Genomic DNA, 14,875 nt, shown 5'->3' with positions numbered 1-14,875 from the left:
TTGTCCGTTCGTGTCAGTCCTCCTGCAGCCACGGGAAGTGGGACACAAACATGCTGCAATGCTTTCAAGACGTTAGGATTTTTTTGTGCAACATCCGAGAAGAGTACTTGTGGCTTGAATGTGAACTGTACGTGCCCGCCCCCTTTCCTCTGTAGTGCATGAGTTCCTCCCGGCACGCCCTTCGTCATTGTTCTGTCATCTTGTATTTAAAGGGTTGTATTTCTGCTGCTGAAAATAAGCAACGGTTTTCTCACAACGCCCTTTGTTCCCGACGGAGCCCTTGTCTGTCATGAAATTCTTCAAAACCTCAAGCTAGAAGAAGAAGACGACAAATATGAAGCGTTACAGCAACAACATGCCATGAGACGATTGATAACGATTTCCATAGGATCCCCGCGGTTGCCTGGCAACCATCAGCTTTGCGCATTGGCAGTATCGTAGCCTGTGAGGTTTAGCCGAGGCGCGATTATTGCTAGTTGAAAACTTTTCCCAATACCCCGCTTCCGCCGGTTTGCAATACAATCGGTGAAAGCAATTTTTGACAGTCTCGTCAGAGCGTGACATAGTCTTGCAGGCATCGTGCTGTCTAACTGCAATACTATACCGCTGGAGGAAACAGCCCGGGTTCAATGAGCCTTGGAATCTGACTAGGAAAGTGAAGCCTTTTGAAAGAGGTAATGTCGACGCTTTTTTAACAGAGCACCAAAAAAGCGTCTTTTTTGAAGGCCTGGGTACTGAGCATTGATGGTTCAGTGGTAGAATTCTCGCTTCCCACGTGGGAGGCTCTGGTTCGATTCCCAGCCAAAACAGTGGCTTTTGCAGCGAGCGGCTCCATCACTTGCATCCCCTTGCAACTCGCAACTGAAAACCCACTGAAGCTAAGCATTTGTTAGCCAGGTCAGTACCTGGATGAGGGTGAGCTACAGGGAAAAACAAAGTTTCCAGCTGGAAGCGGTGTTAATGGTTCCGGCGGGGGGGCGCTCACCCTGAGGTCTGTGCGGGTCCCAATGCCCCAGCATAGTGACGGAGACGCTGTGTTGTAAAAGGGCGCTGTCTCTTGGATGAGATGTAAAACCGAGGTCACAGCGCTCTGTGGTCATTAAAAATGACCACCAAAACCTTTGACAAATGCTCTTGGTAATTGATGGTCTTCAATAATGCTTCTCCTTTAGGTACATTTTAAATCAGCTGAAAAATGCTGTGAAATGGGGGGTCACTTCACGCCAGTGTAGGATTTGGGTTACAAGAACCATGAAACTGCACGAGAAAGCCCGTACACTGAATTACACGGCTTTCTATTCAAAGGAGGGCAAAAGAAATTCCCTGAGTTCGATTTTTTGCAGCACAGAGAGGATTGCTGTCGTGAGGCTGGTTAGCTCAGTTGGTTAGAGCGTGGTGCTAATAACGCCAAGGTTGTGGGTTCGATCTCCGTACAGGCCAGGTCCCTTTCTCCTCTCTTACAAAAGCTGTTAGGTTCCTTTCCGTGGTGAGATGGGTTGTCATGCAACCCTACCACATAGTGCCGACAGACAATTAAATGACAAAAATGAAGAGAGTTAAAGCAGCTGGAAAGGTTTTCTTACAACTTTTGAGCTGACACAGTTTTGGAAAATGTTTTTTTCACGCTGCACTGTACCACATAGGCAGCCAAGAGTCTACAAAACAAAACAGAATTGACAGTCATATAATGTCCATTTACCCCGGTTTTAAACACAGCATCATGTCTGCCATCATAAGAATATGAGTCCAATATTTTAGAATATAGTCAGAATGTCTTCTAACCTTACCTGTGGTGTCTTTAATCCCTATTGCTCAATGCATAGTGTACGTACTGCATACATGTGTCTTGAGAATGAGGAATGGGCCCCTGAGAGAAATTATACGTTCTGGATGAGGTCAAAGGTGCTGGAACACTGTATTTAGGATGTTTGCAGTGATTGTGTCTCCTGCTTCAACGCAGTGATATATAGATGTGCTCCTGTAATTTATTGGTACATGCCCAGGGCAGTAAGTAGTCTGAGGATTTATTTCCAGACGGCATAGAGCAGTGAAGCAGTGAAGTAGTGCAACACACTGGATCATTATATTATTAGAATCTATTCTACTTAAATTATTACATTAAACACAACTTGAGTTCATTTTAAAAATTAAAAGGTAATGAAAGGAATGCATATTCATGAGGAAGATAATACCGATATGCATGTGATAATCTTCCTTTTATCATGTAAATCATGTTCATCATTACATGATGGGAGCTAAAACAGAAGTTGAGAGAGAGCAAGGACGCCTACAGGAGGAAGGTATAGGACAAGCTGCAAAGGAAAAGCTACAACCCACGACAGCTACTCACCCACCCATCCCACACAGCTATCACTCTCCAACACCTCCGCCATTAACACCTCCAGCACTGAAAGTGCTATGTGCACCATCCACCAGGCCAGGCTGACCAGGCCAGTGCAATACACTGGATCTTTATATTATTAGAATCTATTCTACTTAAATTATTACATTATACACAATTTGAGTTCATTTTAAAAAGTAAAAGGTAATGAAAGGAATGCATTTTCATAAGAAAGATAATACCGATATGCATGTGATAATCTTCCTTATATTATGTAGTGCGTCATTTGGACACTTTGTGGGCTTGAAATACAAAGAAAATCATGTTCTATGGTACAAGATAAATACAAAACGTAAGCTTTTATTTTAATTAGATTTGTTTATAAAGCATAAGCAATCATTTATTACATTAATATATGTGAAAATAACATTTTAGCATCATATTATACATACAGGTCTCTAGCTTCAACACAGTGCTATATATATATATGCTCAGTGATTTATTGGTACATGCCCAGGGCAACAATCAGAATGAGGATTTATTTCCAGACGGGCTACAGGTAGTGTTGTGAAATACTTCAACACACTGGATCGCAGATTTAGACCCCCTGCACTCTTACTCCTTAAAAACCAAAGAAATGAAGATATGTAGCAATCACATTGTAACAGGGGTGACAGTGACTTAATGCTTATACTAGTGGACTTCTGGTACCTTTAAGGTACGGTGTTCCCTGAAGGGCTCTCAAACCCCGCATTTCAGATGCCTAGCTGATGTGTTACACCTCAGAATCACTTTTAAACCTTACCTCTGGTATCTTTAATCCCTATTGCTCAACGCGAAAACTTTACCTGTGGTGTCTTTAATCCCTATTGCTCAATGCATGGTGAAAGTATTGCATAAATGTGTCGGAAAATGAGCAATGGGCACCTGAGAGACTCATTTGCCTGTTTCACAAATGATCATATTTGACTAGAGATTCTGTTTGGGATTCAGTTGTGCATTCTGACAGCAATCCCTTTCAAAAAAGGATACATTCTGGATGAGGTCAAAGGTGCAGGAACACTGTATTTAGGATGTGTTTGCAGTTATTCTGTGTCTCTAGCTTCAACACAGTTATATATATATATATGCTCACTGATTTTATGGTACATGCCCAGGGCAATAATCATTATGAGGATTTATTTCCAGATGTGCTAGGGGTAGTGTTGTGAAATACTTCAACACACTGGATCGCAGGTTTAAACTCCCTGCACTCTTACTCCTTAAAAACCAACAAATGCAGATATGTAGCAATAATATTGTAGCAGAGTGCATCGTTTCCGGCATAGTATGGCAGGGTGTTTTCCGAGTTATTGCACGGATTGGGCACGCCCGCAAGCCAAGAGCCGCAAGCGATGAGCCCGGAGCTGAACGGGCCCCACTGGCTCGTTTGTAAGGCCAGGTGCATTGCCAACCACGATCGGCAGGGCAGAGGCCTTGAAAGCAGCCTGGGCTCCTGCAGCTGTGCAGCCACGCACTCTGGTTTCTCTTCATTTCGTACAAATCTTTCGCCTTTTGCTAAAGATTTCCGTAGAGAGGAGCATGAATGAGTTCCGTGCAATTTTTGTGCTTCCCTGCCTTCGGGTGGTTGCAGCTGGGCTGGTCAAAGAGAGAAAACAAAACCGCTCACAATCACTCTTGTTATGGCGATTGTGGTTGTCTGCTCTGCGAGTCCTCGGTCTCTGCCCGTCTGATTGCCGCTCTCTTCTTTGGGGGGCGGGAAGTGTCCGGCCGCAGGGGATCTTGGGACCTCGCTTTGCAAAGCGGCTTCCCAGAGTGCGTCGTTTCCGGCACAGTGTGGCCGGGTGTTTTCCGAGTTATCGCACGGATTGGGCACGCCCGCAAGCCGAGAGCCGCAGGCGATGAGCCCGGAGCTGAACGGACCCCACTGGCTCGTTTGTAAGGCCAGGTGCATTGCCAACCACGACCGGCAGGGCAGAGGCCTTGAAGGTGGCCTGGGCTCCTGAAGCTGTGCAGCCACGCACTCTGGTTTCTATTCATTTCATACAAATCTTTTGCCTTTTACTAAAGATTTCCGTGGAGAGGAGCATGAATGAGTTCCATGCAATTTTTCTGCTTCCCTGCTTTCGGGTGGGGCGCAGCTGGGCTGGTCAAAGAGAGAAAACAAAACCGCTCACAATCGCTCTTGTTATGGCGATTGTGGTTGTCTGCTCTGCGAGTCCTTGGTCTCCGCCTGTCTGATTGGCGCTCTTTTCTTTGGGGGGCGGGAAGTGTCTGCCCCCACTGCCCCTTTCAAGTTTGCTAAAGACCACGTGGATGTTCCAGAGCAACTCCTGGAACAATGTTCTGTGGACAGACGTGACAAAAGCTGAACTTGTTGGTAAATGTGCACAGCGTTATGTTTGGAGATAACAAAACACTGCATACCAACTCCAAAACCTCATCCCACCTGGGAAGCATGGCGGAGGCTGTACGGCTTGCAATCATCTAGGATCACGCAGGATCTCCTGTTTATTAGGCATAATAAACAGGGCCACTGAACTCCACACTGGCCACTGAACCACAGCAGTGGCTTGCTGGCTTGACATCTCCCAAGAAAAATGTTGAAATCGCATGTGGAACAGGAAAATGACCCTCGAGTACGAGGGAAAAAAAAGAAAAAGATCATCTGGAGCGTGCCAACCCATGTCCGGAGCGTGCCAACCCATGTCCGGACAGCCCAGTTTCCTCGACGAGGTGGCCGAGTGGTTAAGGCGATGGACTGCTAATCCATTGTGCTCTGCATGCGTGGGTTCGAATCCCATCCTCGTCGCTCCGGTACTAGAGCCGTACATTTTCTAGCGGTGGCTGAACATGGTATAGTAGGCTAACGTTGGCTCTGGGTTGAGACCGCGTTTTCACTTACTTGCAACGCAAACGGAGAAAGCGATTTTTGACAGTCTCTCAGAATCACAGTTTGTCATTCCTCTAGACGTTTATACAGTAGAAGCCTGCTTCGTGGCTTAAATCCAAGCTAAGGAAACGGGTTAGAGGTCTGATGCAGAACTGCAAATTCAATGAACGGGAACACTACAGTACATTGCACTGTATGTGTGAGGAAAGCTGCCCCCTTCTGTCCCTTGTAGACCGAACAGAGGACTGTAAAGGATACCGCCAAGGATGCTGGTTGAAATCCAGCTCCAAAGAAGCCCCTTTGGGTGTTATGTCATCAAAAAGTAAGAACAGCGAATCTCCCTTTGATCAAAAGCGCAACAGAACTGTTTTCCGTGGAGCGGGTTTCAGACCCGTAGACCTGTTTTATTTGTAAGGCAGGGCGCATTCCCAAGCGCGAATCTCCTGTTTTAGAAATGCTTTAATGGGCGTGAAGTGAAAATAAGAAATGGGCTCCAGATGCACATGGAAGCAATCAAGTGTTTCATCCGAGCTGTTTCAAAGACTGCTCAAGAGCTTTCCTTTCACAGAGGCGCAACGATTAATGATGGGGGTGCACCCTTCAATGCGCCTTAGGACTCTAGGGAGTGATTGAGACGATTCGTAGCGTGTGCTCATTTCCCTCTATTCCCCGTGTTGCAGTGGTAGGATGACGTAAATTACTGCTTCGACACGTAATGGCATTATAATCAAGTGCAGGAGCTGAGGGCTTTAGTTTTGTTTCGTTTTCCATGGCGTTCGTAAGCGCGCAAATCAAAGGCAATTCCTGCGTCTAACAGGAATGATTGAGACGATTCGTAGCGTGTGCTCATTTCCCTCTATTCCCCGTGTTGCAGTGGTAGGATGACGTAAATTCCTGCTTCGACACGTAACGGCATTATAATCAAGTGCAGGAGCTGAGGGCTTTTGTTTTGTTTCGTTTTCCATGGCGTTTGTAAGCACGCAAATCAAAGGCAATTCCTGCGTCTAACAGGAATGTAAATGCTTTTGAAAGTGCAGTGTGGTGCAGCTTGTAAAATCCTTATCCACATTTGTGGTTTGTTGCTGTTTGTTCTGTCTGCCAAAGCTGCATTTTGACATCCGGACGGGGAGACTTTATCATTTGAACGTGAAGCCAGCCTTAAACCCTCTGAGGCGTGTCTATCTGCCGGCACGTATTTTGTCAAAGGTATTTATTTTTTTTAACGGAGAGCGACTTTGAAAAGGTTTCCGCAGCCACGTCGCACTCCGTGTTAGATTAAAGGAGGAATGCGGCGAGGGCAAACTCGCTGTAGTCGTGGCCGAGTGGTTAAGGTGATGGACTCGAAATCCATTGGGGACTCCCTGCGCAGGTTCGAATCCTGCCGACTACGGCGTCTGCCGCACGTCTCCTTGTGCCTGCGCGGCAAAGGCGAAGTGCTGTTTCTCCTTTCCTGGTACTATAAAAACGCTAAATCGCTTGGCCCCGCTGCCATGGAAATGAGTTCTTCAGATAACCACACATTTTGCGTTCGCACCTCTGGTGTTCTACTTATGCCTTTGAAAACCTAATGAATAAAACTGAAAGAACCGACACAATATGTAGGTGCTCGTAAAGCACGCATTAAAGAACTGTTAACAGCAAGGGTTTCAGTGGGTTAACTGAGGAGAAGGCGTGATCGCTAATTGTTTACTTTTTATTTGGTGTTAGAAACACTCTTACTGTGCATGACGTGCAACAAATGTAGCCACAGAAATTGCATCACGCTTTCATGTATGCTATTGCAGACACCAACGTTGCCTAGATAGAAAACCGAAATAGCCGTGGGTTCGCTTGCTGGTCTGAAGGATCTCTCTTCGAATCTCTATCATTTGTCAATTGAAGTAAAAGGTGCTGCAATCTGATACGTTCAGAATCAAACCCGCAGCTGTTGTTCGACTTTATTTCTTGACTAATTACAACCTTTTACTGTCAAGTTTATTGGTACAACTTGAGCTCTCAGCACCGTACTGAGCCCAGGTGTTTTTCTAAAGCTGTCAGGTGCAGTTCATTTACATGAAGGAAATCTCTTACTGGGTACGATTACAATGCAGTAAGTAGCACAGGCTACTTAGGGAGTAGGCTGATGTGTTTAAAAACAACCAGCGCCAGGCAGGAGTCAAACCTCCAAACTCCTAATCCATAGTCAGACACATTATCCATTGCACCACTGGCCCTGGTGTGACACTGCAGGACTGTAACCCAGTGAGCTTAGCACTGCAACTAGTAAAATATTACCCCCGGTCCATTCTTTTCCAAAAGTGAGAAACACCTGTTTTCTACATTTTGTCTGTTTTAAAACCATATCTCTTTAAACCAAACCAAGAGTTTGTCTTTTGCACTGATATTCTGATTCATTTCGATTTCAAAGAAAAAAAAAACATTACCTTCCAAAGCATCATAAAATTGTCCCTTCCTCCAGACTCTACTTCTCTCTTGTAGTAGTACAGCAGACCTTTCCAGGTGAGCAGATCACAGAGTCCGAAATGAGCTTCCTCCATCAAGCAAAGTACCTGAACATGACTCTGTCATCATAAAAGCGCCCCTGTAATAAAGAAATTCAATCCGAAATCAAGAGGGCAGTTGCCTACTGAAATACAAGAAGTCATAAATTTTAACCTAGCAACACATTAAAGGCTGCATCTATACAAGTACGATTCTAGAAATGCTCACCAGATTACGTTTTAAGAAAGAACTGCGCCTCAGGTTCCGCCGAGATCTTAACTCGGATGGCAGGATTCAGAGTCTGGAGTGTGGAATGATGGCGCACGGAGGGTCCACATACTGTGGATCCCTCAGTGATCTTCCGCGTGTTCAAACCGCCAGCGTGTGACTCCCCTATCCCCCTGACCTCATTGCTCTGCTCTCGCCTCTGTGCAGCTGAGCCCGACTCATGGTAAAGTGGAAAAAAATATGCCCTCAACGTGAGATTTACTCTGGAGTGAGGATAGTTGTTACCTTCTTATCGTTGAAACGGATGTATGTGATGTGGCGACTAGGTTCTTCTCCATTAGCAGGCTTAAGGTTAAAGAAAAAAACATTGCTGACTTCTTTTTTTTTTGCCAGCCGCGAGCGCTGATTAGCGAGGTTTGTATTTCATGTTTTGCAAGTTGCATCCATTTTAAGAAAAACAAGTCGTTCAAGACAGGAAATGAATACTTGCATTTAATTAAGTCTAGACGTATGCGGTTGTCCATAATGACCAGTTCTGTTCGAGAACACAGAACAAAAAAAGGCACCGCTGGGATTCGGACCCAGGATTTTTTGTTTACTAGACAGGCGCTTTAACCAACTAAGCCACGGCGCCCCGGGAGTGCTGTCCTTTTGCAGCCACTTGGACACACCACTCAGACACATCTGCATTCGGTGTGTGCTCCGCCTGCTCGCTGAGCAAGTTGCCACCTTTACATACAATAGCAACATCGACACCAAGAGAAAGGATGACAAATGGCTTTTATCTGGAACTTTTCATGTCCAAGGAGCTCAATGTGCTTTCTGTGTACAACAGGGCCACTGAACTCCACACTGGCCACTGAACCACAGCAGTGGCTTGCTGGCTTGACATCTCCCAAGGAAAATGTTGAAATCGCATGTGGAACAGGAAAATGACCCTCGAGTATGAGGGGAAAAAAAGAAAAAGATCAACTGGAGTGCGCCAACCCGTGTCAGGACAGCCCAGTTTCCTAGACGAGGTGGCCGAGTGGTTACTGTATGCTGAGTCTAAAGACAGTTTCACCCATTTTCTGATTGCTCGGTTCTGTACCAGTGCAGACATGTCAAACAGTGAATGGCTGTACCTCTATTGTATCCGTGCTCAATGAATGAAATCGGTAACAAATGAATATATGTCTAGTTATACGAAAAACGAGTGGTTTATCGACTCATCTTCATTTGCAGATTTAGAGGCAGCTTCGATATTCGTTTTACAGACGGGTTTTTTTTTTGAATATGGGTCACACACATGCCACAGCAACAAAACATCTCTAGAGATGAGGCTATAGATCACCTTTCCATCCTGCAGGTTTTCCTCCCAAAGCCTACGGCACCAACGGCGACCCCTGCTGGCCGGGAGAGCAAAAGCTTACAGCACCTGGTATTCCCAGGCAGTCTCCCATCCAAGTACTAACCAGGCCCGACGCTGCTTAGCTTCCGAGATCAGACGAGATTGGGCGTGTTCAGGGTGGTGTGGCCGTAAGCGAAAGCCCCAGCGCCTGACTCGCTACTTGAAGCTGTGTGTGGCGGGGGTTCCGTGCCCCCCGAGCGGGACTGAAGGATCGTTCGTGTGCAACTCTTTGGAAAGGAGCTGCTTTCCAAATCGCATTGCGTGCCTGGATGTTGGCGAATGCGCTCCCTTGTGTTGGCTCGTCCCGCACTGGAGGAGGACAAACAATCTGCACGGAGGAGCACCAGGCAAGTCTTCACCAGACAAAAACCTCCAGTGCACAGCACTCTGGAAACATTTCGGGGCTTTCGCGTGTTTATTTCAGCACGTAAAGCGCACCGGTCCAACACGTCGGCCGGGCGCGCGGCGCCTCCGCCCTCTTGTGGCCTTGCGGCGTCAGAGCAAGAGGCTCCTTCTCGCTGCCCTTCCGCTGTGTTGCAGGGCCCCGAGAGGGAACCCGGAGCGCGCACTTTGTGGGGGGCGGGGGACCGCGTTCGCGCTCTGCCCCCGGTCTCTTGCGCGAGTACTAAATCTCACGGACAGGGGGGCCTCGTCATTGATTGTTACAGGTGAGACGGGGATTAGGAGGAGACCCCGACTGATGGGTAAAGGGGAGCACTAACACCAGAGGGACACCCCCGGCGTCTCTTTTTGAGAGACGCCCTGGGGTTTCCTAATGGCCAAGGAGGGTCGGGACCTCGGTTTGACCTCCATCAGGAGGCTGGGGCGTAAGAGAGCCACACAGCCCGCAGGGTGAGCGCTCCCTACTGGTCCCAGTCACACCTCTTGCAGGAGCAGCAGCAACCGGAGCTTTTCCGGGGTGGAATCTCCCATCCGGGTGCCGGCCAGGCTCACACCTGCTGGGCTGCCCCGGGGGTGAGCCCAGTCGAGAGTCGCAGGGCCAGATCTAGTCACCGGGGAGAAACGATACAAGTGAAGGATTGCTCGGCTCTCGGCACTTGAAAAGACCGACAAATGTCTCGTTCCCGCCGGAGCTGAATGTACCCGCATGTGTGGTGTCGTCTTCTTCCCCCGCCCCGCTGTGTTTGCTGTATTGTCTCTGAAGCCGGCCCCCCCGAGACGAGACGGGCTGTTCCTGTGCCCCAATTAACACTTTACAGGTGCCATTCCCCGGCATTGTGGCCATTGTCGGTGCTCACACGCGATAAGATAAGGCGGAGGAGAGTGGGGCATGCCCAGCGGCAGACATTCAAGGAGGGGGCAGTGCGAGGTGAGGTGAGGTGCGACACGCCGGAGCCCCGACGCAGCTAATGCGGAGCACTTGTTGGACTGGCATCGAAAGGACGTGTGCGCACGGAGCGAGCCTTCCCTGCGGCGGAGCGCGGGAACTTTCTCCCCCCCTCCCGCTGCAGGAGTTGTGTGCACTGCAGCGGTGCCGAGAGAAAAGCACAGAAGGCAGCAGGCTCTGGAGAGCAGGTAAGAGACGGAGCCTTGTGGGCAGGCGAGCAGGCCCGTTTTTTGGAAATTGCTGAAAAGGTTTGTTCGGTGTGTGGCAGGCGCACGTCGCGAGCTTGCGTGGCGATCTGCCGGTCTGGAGTTATGCAAATGAGGCCGAATTGCATCCCGGGACATGCTGCGAATGCGCAACGGCGACTGCAGATGTGTAGGAAACGGCGCGCTCGTTTTCTCGTTTTGCCCACACTTTTGAGTGTTAGTGTGGCGTGTGAGTGTGTGAAAGAGTGGGCCCAGCAGGAGGCGGTGGCGTGCGGGGCGAGGAGGTGGCCTAGGCTGCGCGATTTGTGCTGTGGGTGCGGGCCGCTTGCAGGGGCCTGTTTAACTCATACTTACCTGGCAGGGGAGATACCTTGATCAAGAAGGAGGTTCAGGCTCATTCAGAGGATGGCTGGCAGGAAATTGGTAAGAAGAAAAAGAAAAAGAAAAAGGTAACAGGTGAGACCGAAGAGAAATGTGTTTTGTAAAGACTGGTTCCACTTTCTTATGTAATATGGCTCTTAACATAATTTCTCTTAACACAAGAGGTATCAATGACAGAGTTAAATGCCAGTCTGTCTTTGATTACCTCCAGCAGAGAGAGGGAGATGTGTTGATGTTGCAGGAGTGTGCTTTAGCCTATCAAGAGAGGTATAAAAGTTTTGAAGATAGGTGGGATAAAGGGCCTTCTGTTTGGTCAGGGGACAATAACAACAGAGCCTCTGGCGTGGCCATTCTTTTCAAAGGATGGGCATTCAAATTGAAAAGTATTCAGAGGGTCATAGATGGCAGGTTGCTGTGTGTGGATGTGGAATGGGGGACCGTTAACCTGCGGCTAATCAATGTGTATTGCCCTACTGACGTAGGAGGAAGGGTGGAGCTACTCAAGGCACTCTCCCCCCTATTGTTATGCAGCACAGACGTGATAGTGGGAGGGGATTTTAATTGTATCTTAGAGCACACAGACAGGCAGTCTAGCTCTCCGATAAAATTGGATTCCAGCTCACTGGCCCTGCAAAACTTAGTTCAAGACTTTAAACTCTCAGACACATATAGATGTATATATCCCACAACAGCAGGATATACATGGTCAGGGAGGAATAGCAGCTCCAGAATTGACTATTGCTTTGTCTCAGAGAGAGTGAAAGTTGTTGGGGTCACTCTTCAGCCTGTCTTCTTCTCAGATCATCAGGCTTTAGGGTGTAGAGTGGAACTCCAGGGCGGGACTGTCTTTGGCCCAGGCCTCTGGAAACTCAACACAAAGCTGCTAGAGAACGAGGGGGTAGTATCCCGCTACAAGGAGAAACTATCACAGTGGCTGTCCTTGCAGTGTCTGTACGGGTCAGTAGGAGAGTGGTGGGAGGAGGTGAAGGTGAGGACAAAGGCCTTTTTCATGGCTGAGGGAAGGAAGGCTGCTGCCAGACGGAGAGGAGTGCTAGCCAGGAAACAGAGGCAGCTGCAGCGTCTCTACACGATGCTGCACAGTGGCTTCGATGTGCTCGAGGATATCGCCCTTTTAAAAAAGGACATCCGGAGCATAGCCGAAGAAAGTAGTCGAGGAGTGCTGTTAAGAAGCAGAGTGCAGTTCTTGGAAGAAAATGAGAAGTGTACTCGCTTCTTTTTCAGGAAAGTGGTAGGCTCCAAGACTGTCATGGAAAGTGTAGTTGATGAGGAGGGACGAGAGAGAACAGAGCCGAGTGCTATCCTCTCCTGCACCGAGGCCTTCTACTCAAGACTGTACAGCTCTACAGAGGTAAAGGATGAAGATATTCATTTTTTTACCTCAAAGCTAGAAAACATTTTGAGTGAAGAAGATAGGGAAGTACTTGAGAGGGATTTGACAGTAGAAGAGCTGAGACAGGCTATGGAGAGCTTACAGAAGGGGAAAACTCCGGGTGCTGACGGGCTCCCTAAAGAATTTTATTGCACCTTTTGGGATCTGCTTCAGGATCCGCTACTGCTCCTATTCGAGGAAAGCTACAAGACAGAATTGCTGCCTGACTCCTTAAGAGAAGGCACTATCTCTCTCTTGTTTAAGAAAGGAGCAAAAAATGACATAAAGAACTGGAGACCCCTCAGCCTGTTAGGCGTGGACACTAAGATCCTGTCCAAAGCCCTTTTCCTGCGCCTACAAAATGTAGTGGCCTCACTGGTAGGGAAAGAACAGACTTGTGGGATAGCAGGACGCCTGATGAGCGACAACCTGGCCTTGTTGAGGGATGTCTGTCTGTACTCTGAGGATCGCTCCCTCCCTCTGTGCATTTTAGGTGTAGACCTAGAAAAGGCCTTTGACCGCCTAAACCGGCAGTACTTAACATCGGTACTTGAGCACATGAAGTTTGGCCCCATCATGAGAAAGTGGATTAACCTGCTGTACACAGGTAGCAACAGCAGAGTCATGGTTAATGGCAATAGATCACGCACCTTTGAAGTCTGTTCAGGGGTGAGGCAGGGCTGCCCATTATCCCCCTTGTTATTCGTTTTGGCTATGGAGCCCTTAGCCTGTGCCTTGCGCCAGGATCAGGCCATTAATGGGATACCAGTGCCTGGAAGTGGGGGAGGAGAGGTAAAGACATCTCTATACATGGATGACGTCACCCTGCTCCTCTCTGACAATGCCTCAATTAGCAGAGCTCTGCAGTGCTGTGATCGGTTCTCTTTGGCTTCCTCCGCAAAAATTAACACATCTAAGAGTGAGATTTTTTATCAGAACTGGAGGGAGCCAAAAGAAGGACATGATCTCAGGCTGCAAGAGAAGAGAATTAAGGTCCTGGGGGTGTATTTTGGAGAAGAGATGGGAACAGTAAATTGGCAGAACAAATTGCCAATCTTAAACAAAAAACTGATGCAATGGAAGGACCGAGACCTCACCATGACAGGGAAGGTGCTGGTCATCAAAGCCGAGCTCTTGCCTGTCTTGAATTTTCTGGCTTCTACCTTCCCAATCCCACACCGTGTTGCGGCGGTGCTGAGGAGATTGATGTTTCAATTTCTATGGGGTGGGAAGCAGGAAAGACTCAGAAGGGAAATAATGTACAGGCCGCTACCCTCAGGGGGGAAGTCTGTCCCAGATATTGCTACGAAGCTGCTTTGCATTTTCCTGGCCTCTGTGCTGAGAGGCTTTGCAACAGCACCTGCAGCGCGTACCTGGACTTATTTTTCCAGGCTCTGGGTAGGTAGGGAGGTGTTCAGAGTGTGGGGTGTCAGACCCAAGCTGGACGTCCCACTCTCTGACACATGCCCTGCAATTTATGGGACAGTTAAAAGTTTTCTAAGATCTCACCCAATTGGCCATATTCCCCTCCGAGATGTCAGCGTCCAAAAACTGGAAGATTTCGTAGCACCCCAGAACAATAGGCAGACCCCTGTGGGCATTTTAACATCAGCCCAAACAAGGAAGGTGTGGAAACACACATCCTCTAAATTTCTGTGCAACATTCACAGAGATTTAGCCTGGAGTGTCGTCCACCAGTGCTTACCGGTACGAACTTTCTTGTACCGTAGGGGCCTCACCCCCAGCCCTCGCTGCGTTAGGGTGGGCTGCGGCGAGGAGGAGACTGTGACCCATCTCCTGTGGTCCTGCTTTTTTGCTAAGGCCTTCTGGGCACAGTTTGAAGATTGGTTGCAGGCTCTCTCGCCCCAATTTACCCTGACCGCTGCTTTCATCATATACGGCATCTCTCCTGTCAAACTTCCCCCTGACGTGTTTGACAGGATCTGGGCCGTGGTGAACAGTGGGAAAGACGCCCTGTGGAGAGTGAGGAACATGGGGCTGTTCAAAGGCATCGAGGTCCCAGTCAAGGCAGCAGGTAGCCTGGCCCTGTTCATCACCCGAGAGAACTATTACCTCAGAGATCTGTGGAGAGAAGGGAGGGAGGAAGCAGAAAATCTGTGGGAAATAGAGAGCATTGGACAGTATCTCAAGAAACTGTGAAAAACATTATCATGTTTAAATAAAGAATGTGATTTGCACCAGAAAAAAAGAAAATTG

General features: G+C 48.2%; 6 non-coding genes across 6 annotated transcripts; 5 read left to right on the top strand and 1 right to left on the bottom strand.

Annotated features, from left to right (window-relative positions):
- Positions 1–415: 415 nt before the first annotated feature.
- LOC138237349 (U4 spliceosomal RNA) lies at positions 416–557 on the top strand. Its single transcript, XR_011188885.1, has one exon. It is a non-coding gene; the product is annotated as a U4 spliceosomal RNA (small nuclear RNA).
- A 3,297-nt stretch (positions 558–3,854) lies between these two features.
- On the top strand, positions 3,855–3,968 carry LOC138237377 (U5 spliceosomal RNA). The gene has a single exon (XR_011188911.1). It is a non-coding gene; the product is annotated as a U5 spliceosomal RNA (small nuclear RNA).
- A 393-nt stretch (positions 3,969–4,361) lies between these two features.
- On the top strand, positions 4,362–4,475 carry LOC138237367 (U5 spliceosomal RNA). The gene has a single exon (XR_011188901.1). It is a non-coding gene; the product is annotated as a U5 spliceosomal RNA (small nuclear RNA).
- A 596-nt stretch (positions 4,476–5,071) lies between these two features.
- Positions 5,072–5,153, top strand: trnas-gcu (transfer RNA serine (anticodon GCU)). Its single transcript has one exon. It is a non-coding gene; the product is annotated as a tRNA-Ser (tRNA).
- A 1,389-nt stretch (positions 5,154–6,542) lies between these two features.
- Positions 6,543–6,624, top strand: trnas-cga (transfer RNA serine (anticodon CGA)). Its single transcript has one exon. It is a non-coding gene; the product is annotated as a tRNA-Ser (tRNA).
- Positions 6,625–9,348: 2,724 nt separating this feature from the next.
- LOC138237397 (5S ribosomal RNA) lies at positions 9,349–9,467 on the bottom strand. The gene has a single exon (XR_011188930.1). It is a non-coding gene; the product is annotated as a 5S ribosomal RNA (ribosomal RNA).
- Positions 9,468–14,875: the final 5,408 nt, after the last annotated feature.

Source organism: Lepisosteus oculatus, unplaced genomic scaffold, assembly GCF_040954835.1.
Source record: "Lepisosteus oculatus isolate fLepOcu1 unplaced genomic scaffold, fLepOcu1.hap2 HAP2_SCAFFOLD_96, whole genome shotgun sequence".
NCBI classification, from domain to species: domain Eukaryota; kingdom Metazoa; phylum Chordata; class Actinopteri; order Semionotiformes; family Lepisosteidae; genus Lepisosteus; species Lepisosteus oculatus.
Note: the sequence above shows the minus strand (reverse complement) of the source record. Positions and strands in the feature narration are given on the sequence as shown.